Here is a 24,162-nt window from a genome sequence, read left to right on the forward strand (position 1 = left end):
TGTGGAGGCGACAAGCTCATCTGAAAATTGACTAGGCTTTCAGATAATTTAAATTGTAGATTTCAGCAGGAAAATGTTTAATATTTCATTATTATACATTCGAGTTCGCAGATATTTTACTTTTAAATCTTGACCCGGTTTTTTTGCATAATCGTAATGTTTCTTTTCTTTGATACCTTTCAATAATGCATTCTAAATATAAAAGCTTCACGCTGATATTTCTTTTGTAATACGATACATAAATTCGATATTTATAATACCTATATATCTATAGTGACAGACAAAGGTATTCGAATACTCGAAATAAAATCCTTACGTGAATATATTTTTCTACTGCATCTTGTAACACGTATCAAAAACGTATGTTTATAATGTAAACAATATATGGGAAAATACAAAAATTTGAGACAAGAAATTTTAAATTAACGATTGTGGTACACGTATCCTTCTTAACTGAAGACTTTGTAATTTACATAATTCCACGGAGACAAAAGTAGCTACCCTTGAAAAATTTCAGTTTTCTCCTCCCCGCAAGGAAGTTCCCTTAAGGTTTTCGAAGCTTCCCCTTTTCGTTACAAGGAATTGCCCTTCCAAATGACGTAACCACTCTTCTCCAGTTTTTAAAAAATTCCCTGATGGATACTCCAAGGTTTCCGTGTCCCTTAGGCGTATCCTACGTTCCCCTTTTTTATTAAAAAAGAGGAAAAAGAAGCGAAAGCAAGAAAGAAAAATAGAAACGAGTTGTTTTTAACATATTGGAAACTGCTGTTTCTTTCTTTAAGGCAAATCCTTTCAGAATTGAGTGGGCTTTTTGTGTTCCTTTGGAAGGTTTGGAAGGTTTCCCCCTTCCCTTTTCAAGAGGAAATTCTCTTGGAGTATCGCGAGTTACGCAAACGGAGAATTTTCAAACAACTTGTGAATAACAATTTCGAAAGGAATTCGTTAATTTGATAACGTTTAAAACGAAGCTGTATATTATTGTGCAATTTTTTGCTTTCAATCGAAGATCGCGGAGGAAGAACGTGGTAGGTTACATTTTTCGTGTTTTACAGAGGAACAGTATTACAATTCAATATATTGCCAAGGAATTTTCTATTGTTAGTTTTTGCCCTTTTATTTGGCTTTAATATTATCTAACATATGTATTCTTTCCACTTTCTTGAACATTTCAAAATACATTCAAAAAACATCGTGATATTTTATAGATTTATGAACTGTGTCTGAAAGGTTTGTATCTTCAGGTTTAAAATACTTTAAAAAGATCCTCCGTGGATAAACATATTCTCATACGTTCCATGGATGAACTAGGTCGTTTATATCGATGTTCAATTTTTGTTATTCGCAAAAGGATGCGAAAAATTTCTAGGGTACTTCTTGAAACTTTTACCATATACATTAATATGTAATACATGTCATGATATATATTATAAATTTCTATATAAAGGTTTGTAAGAAGTTTTTGGGAGAGAAATTCGTTTCATAGAGATTTATGAGCAAAATTTCGTTGTGTGTACAACGGCCGTCCATGAAAGTTTAACAATTCTTCCTCCCAACTATAAATATTAGGAATGTAGAAAGTTCTCTTCCACCCTTTGAATAGAATTGAAGCTAGAAAATCAACAAAAATGACCTTACTATATCTTCTTCCTGCAGTCTTCAATTTATACCAAGAAAATTAAAAAGAAGATTTTAACTAATTTTACTTTCAAAATTAAAAAAAGGGATATAGTAGAAGAAAGCGAGTGAAAATGCTTATTTTCGCTTTTTCCATCGTTTTAGATCACAACGCGTCGCATTGTTTGCTTTCAATTAGAAACAAGTTCGAGCTTCGGTTCGGGCAGTTTCGGGGAAAAAATTTCTACACGAACGAACTTTCATTACAGCAATTAAATATTTGACGTTCAGTCTCTGTAATCGATATATATTGTCGTTTTTGAGAATAGTTGACTCGGTCGAAAATTTCGCGTTTACTCGACTGAATTCGAAATTCTGCGTTCTGTGTTTCTGAATAATTTTCACGATACATAGCGCTCCATGTGGTTTTTGTTGGGTTATAATTATGAAGAATAAATATGAGATGAAAACATTGTTCGTTAAAATTTTCCATGGTTTCGGTGCTTTTTCCTATTGCTTCTTTTTTATCGAAACATTTTATACCTCTATAGAGAGATTACAGTACGTTCTATATATTAACAGCACGAAAAAGATTACAGAGTATACTATATTTGTTTACTTTTTACGTTATTCAAGTTTGATATGCTGCTGGTTTAAAGATTTATTAATTTTATTTTCATATGTTGGAATCGTGGGAGATTTTAAAAATTCTATAAAGCACAGCGAGAGATATTTTGAAGCTATATAACCTTCGACAGAGAAACATTTTTTAATGGAATTGGAAACTCTATGTTGCTATGGAACGTTCTCCCAAATTAATCAACTTTCAAAGTAATAATAAAGCGTTCGCCACGGTGCAAAGACAAATTAATCGAGAAAATGTTACATGAAAGCTGAAGTAATTTGAAGTCAAATGCAACGCGCAAAGCAACGTTCAATTAAGAAAATGAATGGACCATATGTTGTTTATTTTCAAAGTCATTTCTGTAATGTTATTCATAAAGCATATCTTGTAGTTCTTGCGTTAGTATACACCTTCGATTTCATGGTTCAAAAATCATTTTTGCCACAACATGCGATTTAATTTTCGAAAATAAAATTTCTTCGTTTGTACATGGTGAAAGTTAAAGATACAAAAATCTCTGTTTCGAATTCGACGAGAAAGCTGTTATCCGTATTTTGTTTTTGTTCTATGAGAACAGAAATATGCTCTGGCATCTTCGAATGTTTTTTCATCTGTTTAATATATTTCAACTTTCTTCAACAATATTTTTCAAATGTAAATCACAGGAAAAAAGCTTGAGGAATTTTGAAAGTAATATCGTGACATAATATCAGTCGTTCGAAGACGACAACTGAAAGTGTACGAATATTTCTGTGACCCAACGTAGGATTAATTGACGCAGTTAAAGCTTCTGAACTTTAAAGCTTCGTACAAACTAATGTAACTGATCGTACTTTTCCTTTCATCCTTCAAACGTGTTGTGAAAGACATTTTATTGGAGAAAAGCATTCTATTTGTCGGTGGCTGCGTTCTCGAGTAACCGCTTAAATCAACGAGAGAAAGAATCGAGCAACAAGTTGGAAGAATACCACGCCGTTTTCACTTACCATCGTGTATTTGGTACACCTTTTATTTGTGCAAAAGCCTGTTTCCAACGAGATATCGGTTGTTCGATGTCTGTTCGTGACAGGACGTCGATAACGCCGGAAATTATAGGGCTATCGACTAAGATCTTCGAAAAAAGGATGATGATTATCGTTGAATGAAGCAGAGGTAACAATAATTGTCGGTGGGATAAAATAATATTTCATAGGTACTATAACATCGTATTCTAAGTTATTTTATTTGGTTATTTAGCTTAGTTTAGTTTATTATAGTTTTTAGTTTATTTAGTTATAGTCTTGTATAACGTGGATTTTAAGTTCGATGTATTATGTTATACATAAAAGATGTAGATATAGTTAGATTTCATTTGTTAGTACTGTGAAATTGGTTTGTTTGTCGATAAATGGAACTGTGTTGTATATTCAGCGAATAAGTGGAATTGTATTTATATTTATCGCTATCCTTTGAGATTTTAATGGACTTATTTCCTTTTGATTTTAACACTGAAAGGATTAAAAGTTTATATTCAGTTTTTAGAATTTGGAAGTACGTATATAGGTAGAAATCGTATTTGCATGTATTCGATCGGTAGATAGAATTCTGTTACATGTATAGATCGCTACTTCTGAGATTCCGAAGAATTTGCCTTTGATTGCTTGATTATATTCAGCGAATGTTGCAAACTAAAATTTTTTTAAATGACTGTGTAATACTGTATTTCCATGGTTTGGTTGATTCTCAGGTCGAGTCTAGATATCTAGACTCGAGGGATGTTTAATCAGAAACCTTGGAAATCTAATCGAGATTTAAATTGAGTTTTAATAAAAAGAACCGTAGAAGGAAAAATGTAATTTTCTCTTCAGAGTCTAACCAATAACAAAGATAGCTGTAACCGAATCCTTTAGAAAATAAAAATTGAAGTAATAAAAATGAAACGTATAAAAATTTTACATTGTATGAATTTAATTATAAACTTAACAAAATCAAGACTACTTTTTTTTAATGGATAGATCCAAGAAAAAAATTGATCATTAATTAAATATCGAAATGACTGTGATTTTACTTAATTAAAACTAATTTAAATGCTAAAAAATGCCGTTGTCACCTAAAATATATTGCTTTAATAACGTCGTCGTTTCGAAAACAGATTCTTGATTGCGCTCGGCTAAGACTCACAACATTCTGAATAAATTACAAGTAAAATATACATTCGGAGAGTTGTTTGATAATAACAGTTGGAAAACGAAGAGATTGCTACATAATTTCTTGACGTGCTTCGAAAAATATTCGGAACGTCTATTTTTTTTACCGTCGTTCATTATGATTACTTTTTTAAATAGTGAAATAATAAATTTCTTGCTTAATAAAATCATACTCGATCTCAATAATATTTTACTGTTTGAAATGACCATTTGTATGCTCGTGTTATTCTAACTTTAACATCTCACTCGGATCCTTTAAAGTTCCTTGAAACTTAATTAATCGGTTTTAAATGTACTCTAATTACTTAGAAATATATTATATTTTTTATATTATTGCTCACAAGTATGTAAATATTTCCTTAAAATCGTGGCAACGCTGTATGAAATTTCCTGAATTCTTAGTTAATGACTAAGAGCAATGTTTACTACCTTTTTATGATGTCAATAAATTATAAATTTCAATTCTGTTAAAAAAGTTAGTAATAAGACATATACTTTTTTAATTCTACATTCCTACAATTTGGTGTACTTTAAAATGATATATTGTTTTACAAGGAATTTTGCATCGACTGTAATTTGATTAAAAACTCACTGGATTAATAACTTTTATTTATTATTATTATTAATATATATTAATTATATATTATTATTATTATTAATATTAACTTTTCACCTATGCACAAAGTTACTAAAAAAAACGTTAAATGAATGTATTTTGTATCGTTTATTTTTTGTACAGCATTCAATCGTGTTCGTTTTTTCAAATTGAAATTCTTCGAAAACAGTTGCTCTTTTTTATCGTATTACATGAACCGAAATTCCAGATAAAATTTGCTCGTGCTTCAATAACGAATATTTAGTAGAAATCTAATAAATGCAGAATCAGCATCGCGCTGGATTCGTATCCGGTTAACGATATCAGGTGCCTGTGTACTAATGAGAAGCATGTTCGTTAATTATCATACGGTTTCCATGGAAATCCTTTGTTCGCAGGATTTATTCGGAACTTTCTCGTTTCATGATGGTGAAGTGCAATTCGATTCGATTTCTTGGCTTCTAAAGTTGACGCATACTGATATATATCTAACAAATTGACAAAAAATCGTCCTTTATTTTTTTTTTTAGCATTTATGTCTATCATATGCCGTTCCATTTCAATTATTTTAGTTATTTTGTTTATTACAAGCAACTTGTTAAGTTCGATAAATTGCGCGCTGTTATAGATACAACATCAACAAAAAAGAAAAAAAAGAAAGAAAACAAAGGGAAGGAAAAGGTTTGTTGAGAAAAGAGAAAAAGAAACAAAGGTCGTTAACCTACAAAAAACAGATCCTTTTTTTCTATTTATGTAGAGATTGACACTCTTACGTTGGAATGTTTTCGAAAGGGAGAAGAATAACGTGGCGGTGCTTGTTTTGAATGTTGGTTAGTTGTTATGTGAAAGTAAAGAGAAATATTCGTAGGGGATGTTGGTTTTTAATTGAAAGTGATACTTTGATTCAACGTCGTCGGCAATTGAGAAAGAGCGAAATTGCAGTTGTGAAATAGAAATATAAAAAATTGTAATTGAATTACGTTGGATCTCTGAATATACAAAAAAAATCTGTATTCTAAAAAAATCTCTGAGGTTTGCAAAGTTAAAGGTCTACCGAGCAATCGAATCTTTTTAGCGATATTAATAGTTATAGGATAATTCTTCATTTATCACGTTCCTCTTGTAATTTTCACAAATAATTTCTATAAATTCTCAAATCATTATCTTAAGTCGAACTTTCCAAAATTTTGATCGATTAATCGTTTCCTCGAAAATTTAGATCTTGTTAAAACCAGGATATATCGTAATACTTATGGACAAAAATATATTTCTAGCATATATTTATATAGCAAAAATATATTTCTAGTGATCAAACTGTGGCAAATATGTTTAATTCTTGTATTTTTACCGAATAATCCTTCTATTTTTTCCTTTATCAAATGTGACCTTATCGTAAAGAAAGTTTGTACAAAATGAAGTTCCTTCAGAAGGATCCTTGTGCAAATGCAAAGACTGAGAGAAAGAGAGAGAGAGAAGAGGACGAGATAGACGGACATGCAATGTCGAACTCTCTCGAGGAAGTTTCAATTTCTTCGTACTCAACAGAGTCCTGTTGGGGCTTCTCAAATTTTCGAACCGTCCGCGTCTGGTCCCTCTGTTGCGGATAGCAGCGTCACAGTGGTTGCGGTGCTCTCGTAAAGCCACTGGCTGGCCTCCTTTCCCTACCTCGTAACTTCTGAAGTTTCCAGTGAATTTACCCGTCGCATCGGTTGCTCCGATGTACCCTATTTAGGCGAGCTTCTCGGTAACGAACTGCGAAACGTGGTAACACTGATGATTTTCATAAATTCTGAATGCCGATCGAACGATATTTGGAACGATCCCTCCCTTGGTTTGATTAACCTCTGTTATGATCCTTGAACTTTCATGTCTCGATCGCATTTGTGGTTTAAAGGAGCGAAGATTTTTACGTTTTCAGAAAAACTTTAACGTAAAGTTGAACAGAGGAATTACGAATAAAATTTTCAGAGAAAACTGATTCACAAGTTAATTATATATTATTATGTTAATTTTTACGATTAGTTATTATATAATTATAGTTACTTATATCAACCATACCTAATATGACAATTTCTCTAATTACGTCATCCGATAACGAAGATGTATATAATTCAACCAGTTCAAAGATCACTAATGAATTAAAGAGCAAACAAAGTAATTAAAAAAGCAATTAGAATAATAAAACAATTAATTCGCAGCGCAAAACCTATTATTTCCACAGTTTATTATTTCGCCAGAATCTTCATCAAGTATCCTTAACTTGGTCAAGATATTTTCCAACGAATAAAATTCCCTCTCCACTTGTTGTTACGGCAATTAAAATAAATCACCAAAATCCATCACGTTTCACTATAATTATCCAAAAGACCATTTCAATCTTCTCGTAGCTCGTTGAAATAAATCCTCGTATCAGGTGATTCGAAATTCACTCATTTTATGACCCAATTTGAGATATTCATTTATCCGAATTTTCGTAAACAGAAAACAGAGAAACGAAATGAGGTATAAGCGTAGGATGAAAGAAAGGTGAAAACGAACCGATTCGTTGAATTCAACTGCGTGTAAAAATAGGACCTGAAGGGATTGGAAGATCAGAGACGGATAATTGATTCAGTCACGGCTTGCCGATTTGCACCCTCCTTTTTGGCTGGGAATACAGCTACGGAAATTGCTGTTTTCCCTACCACTATCTCCGATTTTCAAATTAAACTGGCAACCAGGACCCATGATCCCTTTTCTCCTATCGATGGAAAGCTTCTTTTTTCAACCAATAGAATCGAGAGATATTGAACTGTGAAATTAATAAAGCGCGTGCTTTTGTGTACACAAAGTATTTTGGGGTTTCCCATACAAATTTTACTCTGTTGAGTTTTATAGATAAAGGTAAGATTGAAATATTATGTTACAAAATGTCTGCAAATAATTTATGAAGATTTTGACGACAAAAGTATAAAACGTAACGTAAGCACTGTATCCAGTAATTTGAATACTTCACGTTTACTTAAAATATAAGTATGTCACGTACAATTTTTCTTTCTCCATTATTTTAGAATAAAAGAAATATTTATCAGAAGCATACCTTGGCTTTGTTTCCTTTTCACTATTGATATACATATGTATAATGTTACGTAAAATGTATTGTTTGTGAATATCTATGAATATGAAATTTATTATAGAATGAAGCTTTTTCCACAGAAAAGAAGTGTATTTATATATGTAAGTATTCAAACGATAAAATCATCGAATATCGAACGCGTCAAATAGCTGGCTCCATGACGTAATAATACATACGATCGCTAGTCCCTTGTTGCAACTTTGCGAACAATGTTTGTGTTAGCACGTAATATTTGTTTCTACCGAGATTTATTAGGACGTAGTAAATATAAAATGCACATGGTTGAACAAGTTTTGACAAATAACCGATGGAAAAGTAGGTCACAAAACTAGAATTGCGTACATCGGTTCGTGTTAGCTTTTCCAACTAAACTAAACTTTCGTTTAAACGTTCTTCGAATTTAAAAAATTCGATACAAATACGAAAGTTGTTTTCCTTTTTCTAAATGCAGCACGATCGATGTTTCATATCACCTTTCCATGTTGAAAAGATAAACCGAGGCAAAGATACGATGAAATCTTGTTTAATTAAATACATAGGTGAACTACAATCGATGACAACAAAATATCGAGAAATCGATATTGGAGAGGGCGACGTAAAAGTATTAATGTAAATAAAAGTCTCGGTCATGGGTAAATATCGGATTAATGAAATTAGGACGAGGTTAGTTGAAGATGAATTTAATATAGACGTGATATCGAGAGAAATAAAAATAAATTGTCGACAGATATAAAAGTAATGTCGTTGGTTGAGGAGATCTCGACTTCGATTAAATGCTGTTACATTACGTCGTGGATAAGTAACTAACTTTATTCTTTTTTGAGGCTCCACGTAAAATGATTGACTCGTAAATTCAATCAAATTTGTATTTTTTATGGTTTCAAAATAAAATATCATTTATAAAATTAATTTTTACTTTTCTCTGAGATTTTTAAATAAGAACCGAACAAAACCTATATTTTTGTTCAAGATTGCAAATTCAAAAAGAATTAATGAAACCAAGTGCATTTGTTTGTATTTAAAAATGCAAATCGAAAATAATTAATAAAATCAACGAAATCTCATTCTCTTTAATGGTTATGAAACCAAAAATAACTCATAAATTTATAAAATCAATAAATTCTCGAAAATCATGCCTCCAATAATAAAATTTTATATCATATCTTCGACTTTTTTTTCGTGTAAAATCACCCGTTATCTGATTGTACTCTTAATTATACCGCGATATATATATATATATAAAGAGTGCATTAAATCTAGCAGAAATGCAATATTTTACGAACGATAAAGTATCACGCTCTTATATAATACTTTTATTTATTCTTCGTTTCATTTATCGAGCGTCTTCGAGTATTGTTTGTCTTGGAAACGAGAACGTGTCCCCCTCGACACGTGGAAACCTAGATTCTACCAAGATTCCCTGCTGTTGTCAGTAAGGTTACGCTTCCGCTCTTTTTCGTAAGCCACGGCGACTGGCGACTAATCGATAGAGCAAACTGTTGATTCTGACCCGGACGCGTCAGACACGATTCCAGATTTTGCGGGCCACGGGAACTATGCCGATCTTGGAAATCAGTTCTCGGTCAGCTCGCTGAAATTCGAACATCAAGCCGATCAATATGACGTTTGGCTGCAAGTTTCTTTCCAGATATTAAGTTATGACATATATAACTTGTCCCGATTTCGTTGTATCGATTATCTTAATCTCTTCCTTGCTGACAAATACTTTTATTCTTATAAACGTGCAATTGTGAACGTATACAAATAAATAAGTAGAAGTGCAGATTTCTAGAAACACGTAAGAAATCTCGACGAGTAGGAAATAATTTTCTAAATCGTTCGTTTTCAATTCATCGTTATTTTATTACGCTGTCAAAGGATTAAATATAAAGCGATAGCATAATTATTTGAAATTATCCGTAGTGTATCCTTTGAATCGTTTTTAATCGTATCTTTCTTCCTTCTGTGTGTTAATTCCTTCCTACATACTTTTTAGATATTTGTAAAAGAGATCTTAAAAGCTAAGCTTAAAACAGTAATTTAAATACGAGTAAAAGAGTAAATTAATCTTCAGATTTTTAAATATGTGGATCATTTGTGATTTTCGGGCGAGTAAAATATTATATTATCTTAATTCCGTCTACCCTTTTTTAAACTTTCGGCTATTATTTTCACATTTTAGAGAAGTTACGAATGCTTGTCGCTGACGCAAAGCTCGACTAAATCAATGTTTTACATGCTCGTGTCGCGCGTGCTGTAAACCTACAGCAGAATTCATAGATTACAGAGGGATTCATAGGAATTAGACAAAGCTTGTGTGTTCTCCAGCAACGTCTCTTGTTCATCGTTCGTGCAACTGCTTTCCCATCCACGTCACGGCATCTGTTATACATCTATCGTGGTCTCCGCAATAGAGACAAGCATCTAGAATGTGAATGTCGATTTGAGAATCGTCTACAAAAGAATGTCTACGGATTAAATGAATTAGGATTTGTATTTGAAGAAGAAATTTGGATTTTCATATTTAATTTAAAATTCTATATTCCTTGTTATTTCTTTTGTCCGTCTAACTTTATGTAATTTCTTATATTAACAAAAATTGAGAAATTGATTAATCAGATAACGTAAGAATTTACATAAAGTTAAATGAACAAAAGAAATAGCAACGAACGTACCATTTTAATTGAATTTTGAAACCAGTCATTTGACCGGCTGTGATAAGATTCGTGTTTATAAAAGATTTTGATAAAAATGTGTACTATAAGATAAAGGAGGAAGGGAAAGACGTAACGTATTGGGTTCGATAAATCCATTTCCAAGATGAGACACCGAAGAAATCGCATTAATATCAACACAGAGATTTCAAATATAAATCATTGATTCTTATGAAACTACGTATGAAGTAGTCTCCAAAGAATTATTGGAAACATATTTTGTAATCAATGTATTGATATTCTCATTGAAGAAATGACGATGGCTATTATAGCTGAGATGGAAAAATTGCAATTTGTAAAAAATACATCAAATTTCGATTGTAGAATCTTTGCATCATTGTGGTCCACGAATTTTCCAAATAATCAAATATTTACATAATACCCAGGTTTGTTACATTATCGTGGAAAAGCACACTGGTCGACCTTCTCCAACTAAAATTCGACTAAACTATCCTAAAATCAGAGTTGGTCCGACAAGCCAGCTTGTCAAACGAGATCCGAAGTCACGTCACACTCTGTCCCCTTATTTTCCAGTGAAATCCCATGATACCATGATTTCGACGTGCGCTGCTCGTCCCTTTTCGTCGCGATTTCCCGTTTCATAACACCAATACGCCACTCCGGCCGCCTATTTATCTTTCCTCGCCTTCAATCTCGTCGCCCATGGCTTCCCTTTTATTCTTGGCCATACTTTCTCCTTTCTGTGTAAAATCCCGTTGAAAAAGCCACGCGTACTTCATACCATGGGGCTAATATCGCGGGCCAACCCAACCCCCATGCGAAATCGATGGAGCTTAAGTCCCTGGACAACGAGGGGCTGACAGAGCGTTCCTTCGATCGTTAGCTGTCCCTTTTTCGGCTCTTTGTGTAACCTGTTTCGATTCGTTTCCGCGGCTTGTGTATGTCTTGCAGATTATTTTCTTAGGCATAAGACAGGGGTCTATTGTCTGAATATATTTGGTTCTCACAATTGCGTTGATTGGAGGAGATGTTTGCGGAGATGGCGAAGGACCGGCTGGAATTTAATCATCGGAGTTTGGGTAATTGTGGAAGGTTTCAGGCTGTTTGGTTTCATTGGAAGATGATGAAGTGGATACATGGTTCTAAGGAAAGCCTAGTATATAATCCATTTGCTTGGTTTTATATTTGAATATGTTATTTAAGTTCTGTTATATTTCTTGTTTATCGCTACATTAGCTGATGAGGTATTAGTGATTACGTGTATTCAATATATATAAATGTTAAATAATATTTACGTGCTTAGCTCTCTTGGTACAGCTGTCTTAGTTATTTATTAATTAATTATTTAGCTATTTGTTAGCTAGCAAGTTGATACGGTTTGTATGTTTCTATAGACGGTGAAAAAAGTACATTTCTTCTAGAAACTTCGGAGCTTTTTTACATTGTGTTCTATCAGTTAGAACTGATTGTATATTGTTGAGTATCTCTAAGTTGCGTCTTGCCTCTTCGAATTTTAGTCCAGTAGCAATGTAGCTGTTCGATGGTGTTGTCGGTGTTGCAATATCTACCAGAGTACCAGGTTCTGTTTTTTTTTTTTTGATAAGATGAGGATGTATAATGTCGGAGCGATCTATCCTCAGTTTGGCTTATTTAAGTTTATTTAATTTTAAGGGTCGTTTTGATTTAAGAAAGATATGTGAGAAAGAAAGGACGAAGAAACGAAATTATATCGATACTATATACTTTATCTAATTCTTGGGGATATTGCATTCAGGCAAATCATGAAATTGTTGAGGTCGTTTGATGTTTTGTTGTAAGATAGTAAGTTAAATACACGTTTATAAGGAAAATTTGGTATGTGAATGAATCATGCAATTAGTTTTATTTCCAAGTTCTTTCTGTAAAGCATCAAACTCTTATTAAAAGGAAAGGAGATTATTTAGATTGAATTTTTCGACATTGCAAATCCAACAGATCAATCCAATCATATTATTTTCTCTCACCCTATTCTTCACACTTCCATGAAACTAAACTTCCAAATCAATCAAATAAAACACGAATTTCAAGGCGTAAGACCCTTACGAACTTTCTCCTCCTTTCTCTCTTATTATTTTTACCCCTGCAGAAAAGGGTAACTCCGCAATAATAATTCTATTACAAAGACTGGGAACCAAGTTCGATCCCTGTTCGACGTTTAAACGTCGTCGTTTCACGCTTTCGTCGCAAACTCGCTTTCGTAGTCCCTATGGAGCGAAGTTCGATTATTAGGTTACGTGCCGAAATTTCAGTGAAATTTCAAGCGAGGGAAAAATCATGGCCGGGACACGTCACGTTCCGTGGTGAATCTAGTTTTCGTCGACGTTTTCGTACGTCTCGAATCGGAGGTTCATCGATCGTAGACACGGAGACGACGAATGCAAAGCACGTGTCAAGGTAAAGTGGTAGTATCGGAGGGAAATCTTTTCTGAACGGCGTTCAAACGTGTGCCTTTTACCTTTGCCCGACTTTGAAGGGATCGTAGTTTTACTCACGATTTCATCTTGTTTCCTTTAATAGTGTAACTTTGTGGGATCGTGTAACTTTTGAAAAAGCCATTTTCTGCTATTCTCTGTGTCGAATCGTAGGTTCTCTGAATAGCGCAGTGACGTAGGAATTATAGAATATTAATAACGGAAAATGTAAAAATATTGAAGTATTAATAAAAATATTTTTCAAATAGTAACATGAAGTATTGACGAAAGCATTAATACGCGAGAATGTAAAGTATAAATTTATAAAATTAATAAAAAAATTTTAATGGTTTCAATGTTTTGTGTATTGAAATTATTCAAATAGGTAATTGATAATATTAAGAATTTTATGAAGAATTTCCGTAAGATGATAAAATTCAATATTTCGTTGGATGTTAAGCTATACGTTAATACACTAAATTTTGTTTCGAGTTTGCGCGTTAAACTTTTCATTCAAATCACTAATGTCTCCATCATAATATTTAACAAATTTTTAAACATTCATTATCGATCTTATATGCTACATTGATGTTTCTTGTTTCCGTTTTAACTATTTTATTTGTGTGTGTACGAAAGTACTTTGGAAATAAACAGAACATTATTTATATTCATTTTTCAGAGCTGCTTATGACGGACTTTGACACCATTTTTCTTCGACCGTCTTTTTTCTTCAAAACTAATTTAACATCTGGGTAACTTACCTTGTGAGTAAATTAATCGATAACTACATCGCGACTACTAATTATATCCCTACGAAATCTTGATGTACTTCCTTTTCATGTCACTATATCGATATTACCATAAGCGAAACACCTTTCTTACACGTGTCTTAATAGCTGTTACAATTTCAGCTCCCTGAGTATAAACTGTATCCAACAGTAATTATACTCCTTTCGAATACTAATTGAAACAGCTATGTTAGGATATAATCGTATAATGACTGTGTATATCTGCATCATGAAAATATCAAACTTTTGATGCACACCTTATTCTTTTAATTACTAAGTACGGCAATAACATTCACTGGAAACATAACTGTTTTGCTTAATTATTAAATGTACAAATTGATTCGGTGCCTTTATCACATGTAATTTATAATTAGGCGGTTATTCACGCAATTAAGCATATTATCAAAAGCAAAATAGCTTTCAATCTTCCAGATAGTCAGCGGTGTAGAATAATACAAAATATAATCAACAAAAGTATAATTTAAATACTTAAATAAAAGTATAAATTAAATAGAAACAATTTAATAAATTCTATTATTGAAACTTGTCACTTCGAAACCATAGAATGATAAGAGAAATTTTTAAATTTAGAACACAGTTACGATGGATTGCATATAAAGGCATCCGATTGATTTGTACACTTAATAAAGTGTCCTGTTTATCAATTTTCATTTTCTAAGGTGTTACAAAATTTTTGGTGTTTTTATATATGTTCCACTTTATGCTTTATGTTACTTCATGTTACTAACCTTTTACGTGTGGAAAATTTTGGAAAAGGAACAGTGTCGATGATCGATTCACTGAAATAATATAATAAAATAAACGATATAAAATCGAAATGAACTTCGTTGACTAACGAATTTGATTTTCTACACTATCGTCAGTCTCGTATTTATTTACTGACAGGGATGGTGGATATTTCGAAATGGGGTATTCTTATAATTTTTTAATTAATCTTCGAGCTACCTATAACATTTGACGCCGTTTAATTTATAACATTTTTTCTAATTTACATATATACATAGAATATATCGAAGAAGTTTGTCTAGAAAAAATGATTGCTACTTGTATGAATTTTTCTTACATTATAAAAGAGCTAGAAACTCGATAATTTCAAATTTCTCTTATTTTTATCACGTTCGATTATTTAATTTCTCCAGCAATTCATTATGGTAATATATCAAAAGCAGCTTCGATTATCCACGATAACAATATTCCTGTGTTGTCCCTTATTGTCCGAATAAAGATGCACGGAATGTAACCGTTAGCAGTAATGTTCCACTAATTCGGTTCGCGAATCACGTATAGGCCGCAGTTTACCATAATCGGGCGGAACTATTAATTGCACGGTATGCAGATGTTCCTGCCGACGAGCTTTGACGATCGACAAGATAACATCCGTGTAAATTATTGACGAGCTGCGGGGATACGCTAGAGGATTTACTTCTGCCGTGACTATTTGCATTCCTAATTAATAAATTTGAATTGTTTTGATAAAATGCCTCGTAGTGCCAGTGAAATAATTCATACGCGATGTTATTGTGTTTTCGTTAATTATTACAGGGCTAATTGAATACGAGGACAGGAAAATTGGGAAAAATCATAAAGGATTGGTGTTGGAGATTGCGTTTCGAGAAGGTTGAGATAGCGTGTATTAAGTTGAGTTTGATAATGTTCGACAATATCATTGGGGAAATGAAATGTAGTGGTTCAATCGAACGTTACAATTAATATGAAATTTTAATGGAACCTTGCAATTAATTACAAACTTTAATAGACATTCATATTACATATTTTCTAATTAAATTAGTTTAGCAATTTCCTTCATTTCTATGCACCATCTTGTTATATGAAAACAGTTTAGTAAGCGTATTTAAAAAAAAGAGTATTTTTCTTTCATAATTTCCTTCAACAAAATTATTGTGTATTTTGAAAAAAATACGCTACTTCTTTATTTATAATGACATTGAAGGACGTAAGTATTTGATATCAATGTACCAATTCAATATGTAAATATATTTCAAACAAGAGATAGTGCGTCGATACTTTTAATTTTGTTCCTTTTAAAGAATAAGAAGGACGATATTTTTCCATCAATCTGATAATATTCAATATTTGCACATAGAAACACACGACCATGCATTATTTGTATCGTATGTACGTGTGTGTAAACAAGAATGGTTGTGTAAATAGATTACTTTGTTAACGAAGATAGTGGGTATACGTATAAGAAGAAAGTCAAGGTTTGTTTCAGTTTTCTCGTTAAATTGCTCTTCTTCCAACAATCAGTAGTATATGTTTGTCGTATTATAGTCAAGACGATGTTTATTGACTCTTAATAATCGATTGGCTATTATTGTGACGAAAAAGAAAAGGCGAATTGTATTAATCGAAGATTAAGAACATTTTTATGAAACAATATTGTATAACTATAAAATAATTTGATATAAATTAAAAATTACGTTATTGCTGTTTTTAGTATAAAACATATGATATCGAATTGTTTACGCTTTGAGATACTGTAAAAGTAAATCGTAGGTGCAATTAATTAATCTAAGAGTTATTTTACAAGACCATTAAAACGGAATTAAATACTTCTTAACATCGTAACGATTGAATCGTTTAATCAATCTGCTCTCGATTTTATCCTGTTTCTACGTAGTTGTACTGTGTTGTTATTAGAATTTATTAAAACAGTACAATCGCTGTAATTGCATGGGCCTGGTTTTGTCTTTTCTACGTTCATCTAGTTTTTAACGAAGATCTAACTGAGCGAGGTTCATAATAATGGAATAAAATCTCATTAAGCGTAGCAGTCAGAAGATGAGAGTTCTGTTAATTAACTGAAAAATTAGTTTAATTTAACCGATATTAACGAAGTCTAAAAAATGCACAAACTTTTTTCTATAGAACATTTTTCTATAGAACCATTTTTATATTTCATATTTTTAATTTTTCAGATATTATTCTCCTCTGTATCGTAGTATGAAACAGTATAACTGTAATTTCCCTGAAAATTTCCCTGGAATTTTTATAACTTATGATTGGAACTGTTAATAAATAATCGAACCACAATTTTATAAAAGATTCGCGTAATCTGTACGTACTAAATACTACAATTATAATTATTTCATTATCGTGAATATTTCTGGATTAATATTACTAAAAACTGTTAGAGCGGTAACAAAGTATTTGTTTTGATGGAAATTTGCAGAAGGTTAGCGTAATCCCTGCATCCTGGGCGGAAATGAATATTTTTCCGAATGTCTAGTCGATAGAGTTTCCGATAATGTAGAAGATAATAGCGAATAATATTTATTCAAACTTTGAAAATATGTGTAACTGGTACAATATAATTTCCGATATTTGTTCGTAGTAATTGATAAAGCGTTTGTTCAACGATTTTATCTGGAAACTCTAGACGTGGAAACCTCTTTCCTCCATTTCGAATCGGCGTTTTTATACAGACACTTATGTTCTTTAAACAATATTCATTTTCGACTTGATTTCATCTTAGCCATTTAAATCTTTTATCGAATATCGCGTTATCGTGTATTCATAATAAATTGACGTACATAGGAATTCATATTACCGTCTTATTTATTTATGAATTTGAGTAAATTGGGAGATCTTTTGATAAATTTATAATAACAGTTTCGAAGCTGAATCCATACAAAGCGATGTTGTAGTAAAGTGATTGCCTGTTTTAGCTATTCCAACACGAAACGTTGATTAATCTTACCATCTCCGAGTTCAATTCATTATTTCCAGATTATACCTCGTTTCTCATTTATTTTGTCGAATGTTCAGATTAGAGTGGATAAATACTTTTATTTTCCAGCTATGATAAATTGCCGTGACGCTAGGAGAGATCTCTCTTCTATATACTATTATTATCTACGATTCAACGAGAATTCAACCAGTCTCCGCACTTTCCAAGTTAAATCCACATAAATATTCGTTCTCGTGACATTTTAATTACAAACGCGAATTATATTTATCGTTCGCGAATTTTTAATCAAACGATATTAGCTCGTTGCAGACTGTTTATTTCATGTACAAGCGTGTACGTGTACGTGCCACTGATCTAATAATGAACAATAAAAAATTGAATATGTGTTAATATAGCTTTATTTATATACAGTTTAGCCTTCGATACGTATTTATATTTCATTCTAGATTTCGATTAAAGCTTCATTCAAATATAATTTAACACATTCTCTCTGTTATCTGATACAATAAACACTATTACAATAACAACTTAGTTGCGAACGCTAGGAGATTTTCCAACAAATCGCATCATTTCGACGCGTCTGTTCGCGAAACATTATTCAACATAACACTCATCAATCTGCAAGCCCGTATCTTCACCTGTTCCTCCATTATTTTCCACGTTTTTGCTGCCGAGCAGCTTTCATAGAACACGACGACACTTTTTTCTCATCTGTTCGTCTCCTCGGAGACATTAATCAAAAAGCAAGAGGTTCGTTTGTTCACGTCGCTACGAAACAGCGAAACCTTCGATGAAGAAATGCCTCTCGTTTCACTTTTATTCCAACATTCTCGTTCCTCTTCGAATTTCTTACCTTCTCTTCTCTTCTCTTCTCTGTTTACTTCCACTCGGATTTACTGGCAAAACATCGCGACTAGGTTGACTGGAAGATACGGAACAAGGAATTCGCTGCAGCTCGCGAAAAACTGGATTTATCTCGATTGAAATTTTCCTTCGGAGAAACAAGAATTATTTTATTTCCGGTGTTCGTTGAACATTGTAAACACAGGTGGAAATTGTCAGTTTTGATCAAGCGTTGTCCTTTTATTATGTTTTCAAGTATGTTGGTTATGTTCTGATAAATTTCTATGACATCTTAAAATTTCGATGACGTTTAAACGCAAACGAGTCAAGAGTTTTAAGTTCCAGGTGAATTGTTAGAATTGTACAAACTATAAAATTAGATCTCAATGGAAAATAACATTTCTTCATAACGATTTCTATCACGGTTTCATAGTCTTGTTTTACATCTTCCCACGAGGTTATAAATTGATAAGAATGTTCCATTACTCGTTTGTTCCTTCCTAGTGCCTATTATAACCCTAAGAATTATCTATTTAAAAGGATTTTACCGTCAGATTGATTTTATTGTCAGTTCAGTTATTACCCTCTCTCGTATTACCGCCTGGCTCATTCTAATTGTAAGAACTTTATAGCATCTTCGTTTATGCAGAATTTACTGTTTCCAGCAATTCCACAGTTGTTCTTTTGCGTTACGATTCTTTTATGCGAAATAATTCCATTATGTAGTTTTCTCGCCGCCTATATTCTTCGAAATTGTCTTACTGTTACTTCCATCGATTAAATCCATTTTATCTTTCTCTCTACGATGATTCTTTTGCTCGTTACCACGCGTAGAATATTTGTTGTTTACCTCTTCTGTAATGTAAAAATATTCCTTTCGTTGTTTCTTTTTATGTTAGCGGAACTATTTTCAGACAAATGACGGTCGTAACTTGTTGCACGTATGACACGTAAAAATTGTCCTAAACTCTCCAGCAAGAACCGTCCCGATTGATGTATAAAGAAGTTCTCTCTCGGTTTGTTACTTTCTTCTCACAGGCTTTTTTTCCGTAGAACGATATATCTTTGTTAACATTGTGTGCGTTTTACACGACGCAGCTTCTTGTTTCTTGAATCGTATTTCAGTCGCGTGGAAAGTTACGTTGCTAGTGCTTGTGTGGATCGTATCGTTACTGCCCATGTTAGTGAAAATCACGTGCGAACATTGATGTTTTTTTGCACGGCGGTGTGTCGACTATAAAAAATCCTTCTTGAAGGATCAACCTCTCGGTGAGGTATACAAATGTTTTATTTTAAACTATGCCAAGTATAACGTACAGATATGCTTGCGAATTATGAAAACATTGTATTAAAAAATCTTCCATTTTAGAAAAAAAAGTAAATTACATTAAGTAACCGGATCTAGACGTTTACGGTGAATTAATGACGGTTTTACCCTCTCGTATAAATCGTCTAATTCTCGAGCATCCACCAAGTTGGTTAGTGGGGAGTCGAGCATCCACCGAGAAAGAATTCTTCTCACTAATTGCCGATGTAGGTACTCTGAGTTACGGATTTACGACATGTGACTAAATATTGGGGATACACAGCCCTTATAATTTGTCTGGTCCGCAAACGTGTGATTCCACGATCATAAACTAATTTTTAGACCTATTGTAATTTCTGACTCCCTGAGCAAAAGACTAAACCTAACAATAATATCTAGGTTTGAGATAGTTGTAAAAAAATGCTAATTCGTAGTTACGAGCACAACTCATTAAAAATTAAATTTATGCATTTATCGTATCCACTAAATATTAGGTTATCCAAAAAAATGTCTTTCTTTTACAGACACGTCTTTTACAACGATGCATCTTTATACAAACATGAAACCTAATCTGTCGAACGTTGTGATCTTTATTTTGATAAAACAAAATGGATCATACGTAATTCGATAAAATAATATAAAACGGAAAATGTTGTGTATCTATTATTTCCTTATAAAACGAAAGAAACTTTTCGGACGACCTAATATTGTAGGAAGTATTATATTTTATATATTTTTACATATTATGTGCATCTCATGCATTTCTACATTTCCAACAAATTTTTCACGAATACATAAAAATCTGCAATCTGGTAATCACTTACTCACTTGCTTATTCCAAACAAGACTTATTTAGCGCAATTCGAACAACAGAGGAGTTAAATCTTGCAGTCTTCAATCGTTCCCATCTGAAACTCGCGTTGCAACTTCGTTCCTACCTCCAATTCCTTCTACGACCACATAACTCATCTATATCCCTACCATTTCTCATTTATAGTACTATCATTTATAAAATTTGGCACGATTTCGTCTACTCTGTAGATATCCACGCTCCTGTCGTCTTTCATCTCGCCTGACAATTCCACCGTCACTCTTTCTCAGCCATATAATCAATCCATTGTCTGAGACGAAGGCTTCAGAGGGTCGTGCTTGCTTCTTGCGTTCCAAAAACGTCGAGGTTCTACTCGACTCTCGTCTTCTGTTTAAAAGCTTGCTAGCTGTAAAAGCTTGGCGCGAAACGTGTTGGCTTATTCAACGACGAGGCGCGACACGCGTCAACGATTAACGAGATTTCACGTGCTGCTGAATCGACGTCTACGTTGCTAGCTGACGAAGAGACAAAGGCACAGTATCGACGCGTACCTACATGTAATCGACAGACTGTTAAAATTTTCTTTGTGCCAGCTAAGCTAGGCGGTCTTTGTCGGCCACCCACACGTGACTGTTCGGTTGTTGCTCCGTTGCTAGGAAGCGTGTGTTCACGCGAGTGTACACTCTTCATGCCGCTCTTTCAACCCTCGAATGGCTTATCCGTGTTCCTTTTAGCTGGAACGCCTGTTGACCGACATTCTCGTTTTTATTGCGTCCCCTTATCGTTCGCTTTAGCTACTAGGTAAAAGTGTCGTATGAGCGAAGGTTCGAATAGCGTTGCAAGGAACATGTTTTCTTTTTTTATTTTTAATTGAAGCACGATTTGATGCTGTGCATGTTCGTGTTCAGGTTGGAAATTGAAGTCATCGTGGGATCCAAATTCTCGATATTGTAGTTCTGTTTGGGGATATTCTAAAATGTCGATATTCTATTTCGCGAGTTTCTTTTTGAAATTTAGATATCGATTTTTGATGGGATGCGATAGAAAATAATATTTGGAATGATAATCTAATCTAATCTAATCGGTAATCTAATCGCGTTATATAAAAAACAATTTATTGATATCAATATCGTATCATAGATATTAGTAAAAAGTAACCAAAAATTACACTGTTCTAAATTAGCTGGAAGTGTGTTGAAAGCGATTTATCGCATGTACAGATTTCAGGGACATTTTTTGATTGCCAAATCGCGTGATGGATTAAGGTTCACGAAGTTTTAAAAGTTCTGGGTTTTGTGGAAAGTCTAATATTTAAATCTAGATCGTTGATATCGGCCAATTTTGAGTTAATTTATCAGAAAGTATGCATGAATTTGGCAAATATTTAAGAGATGTTGCTTCCTAGAAATTTATTTAATTCATCAAAAAATTAATTAAAAAGTATTATGAAGCATTAAGTATTAGAAAACTTCATAAATTTCCAATTTTTTAATTAAACGTAATTTTTGTTACCTAAAAATTAGTTTCATGGCGGAGAACGAATATAGCAAAAGATAAAATTTACTATGTCGAAGTCGTAATAGTCCTTTTTCGCGAAAGCCACGGAATTTTGACGTTCGTGTCGGTGAAATTCTTTAAGGCGACACGTATGTGAAGTAAAAAGGGACGAATGGCATGGAAAATGGAAAACCCAAATAACACAGCCAGTGGTGAAAAAGATACGTAAAGCTCTTGATAAACTTAACAGGAGAGGATCATGAGTAAATCGAGCTGAAAATAACAGACAGTACTTCAAAGATAAATCTGAAGGGGATGTGTTGTCTCATAAATAGAATAAAACGTAGGCGTCAGGTTTTTTTTGTAGTTTATTATAAATAGATAACTTTTATAAATCTAAACGTAAATAATTATTATTATATTGATAATTAAATTGATAATCGTCACATCATTTACCCAATGTTAGCAACTATACCATATCTTGGACAGCGATGCAAATATCTTCGAAAGATGAAAACCTTCTCTTGTCAAACGAATATTCGGATATCCGTACGGGTATTCACCGTGACGTTTTTTTTTTTTTATGTATAATCGATACCTGGCGCCGTCGAATTGCGAAAATCACAGACACGGATCTGTTTCTGGTTGTCGAAATCGAATCCTTTCAGTTATCGACAACTGTTCGGCAAGCGGCCAGTTTTTAATTGATAGCTTTCAATTCAGCGTTCTCTTCCTGTCTCTATTGTTCTTCCGTGACGGAAAAAAGAAAAAATGTCCGACAGGAAAGATCTCGAAAACATGCCAATTATGTTGCGTTGAAGAAAGAAGAATGCGTTTTGTAAAAATTTCAATGATTTTGTGGAATCTAAGAATATTAAAATAAATGTCAGCAGAATTTTATCGAAAGATATTAGAAAAAGTATAGATATGTAAGATGCGCTGTAAGAATTTCAAAAAAAAAAAAAAAAAAAAAAAAATAGTGACTACTTTAAGTAAATGAACATTTTATTCGCGATATTACCACTTTATGTTAATTGAAGCTTTTTTCATCCAAAAACCGACGGGTGTATGAAGACTCTTTCTAAATCAATTTCAGTTAGCGAAAAGTTTCAGCAATTTATTTGACGTTTTTCAAACGATTCTCATCTTCGAAAATCAAACAATTATTTATTTAAACAACGATAATCCACCATTCACTCGTAGGTGAATGAAATTTTCATGTTGAACTTTGTTTTCTGATCGCGGCAAAATCGCCCCACGAATTGAAGCAGACGTGGCTAATTAACGCAGAACCGCGGTTCATTGAAACACACGTCGACCTAATTCCTAACATCTTGTGTGCCTTACGCCCCGGATGCACGCATAAATTTCATAGCACGAATTACACGCATCTGAATAGTCTCAAAAGGAATTTCTGTTCTGTTTCCTCGATCCTGTTCGTCGATTCGCGATACCAAAAGCGAAGATAACGAACGCGTGCGTACGTGTGCTGGATTATCACAAAGGTGATTGAAACGTAGTTTATATACTTTGTACGATCCGTTAGGAAATTATTCAGATTCCACGAAACAAGCTCTCGTATCATCGTCGTCGCTTCGAGCAAACGTTGATACTTCCAGTTCCGAGTAATTTTCTAGCGTTAGGATTCTATAGATTGAACATACATCGTGTGATAGAGTATACGCAGAATTATCTATAGTTGAATACACAATTCCTTCTTTCAATACGTACTATGTGTATATTATATGTACACTATATGTAGTATTTATTTTGAAAGTTTCATCTAAAAGTTTCTTTTTCAGTAAATGTTTTGCAACGTAAATCGTAGATTTTCGCATCTCTCATGTGTAACGCTTAGAATATTCTGGTTTCTAAAATGTATACGCTGTAACATTCATATTACGTTTCGTTGGAGAGCTCACGT

At 33.0% G+C, this 24,162-nt stretch overlaps 1 protein-coding gene across 12 annotated transcripts in view; it reads left to right on the plus strand.

The window, feature by feature from the left end:
- The window catches only part of rsh (Rap GTPase activating protein radish), a 156,759-nt gene that overhangs the window by 35,894 nt on the left and 96,703 nt on the right, over positions 1–24,162 (plus strand). For 8 of the 12 annotated variants that reach the window (XM_069111537.1, XM_069111533.1, XM_069111536.1 and 5 more), the window contains exon 2: positions 13,940–14,024. The exons of the other annotated variants lie outside the window; for them this stretch is intronic. The gene's annotated coding sequence lies outside the window, so the exon portion shown is untranslated. The remainder of the gene's footprint in view (positions 1–13,939; positions 14,025–24,162) is intronic. 12 annotated transcript variants of the gene reach the window in all.

Source organism: Bombus flavifrons, chromosome 4, assembly GCF_040668555.2.
Source record: "Bombus flavifrons isolate JBK064 chromosome 4, iyBomFlav1_principal, whole genome shotgun sequence".
In the NCBI taxonomy this organism is placed as follows: Eukaryota; Metazoa; Arthropoda; class Insecta; order Hymenoptera; family Apidae; genus Bombus; species Bombus flavifrons.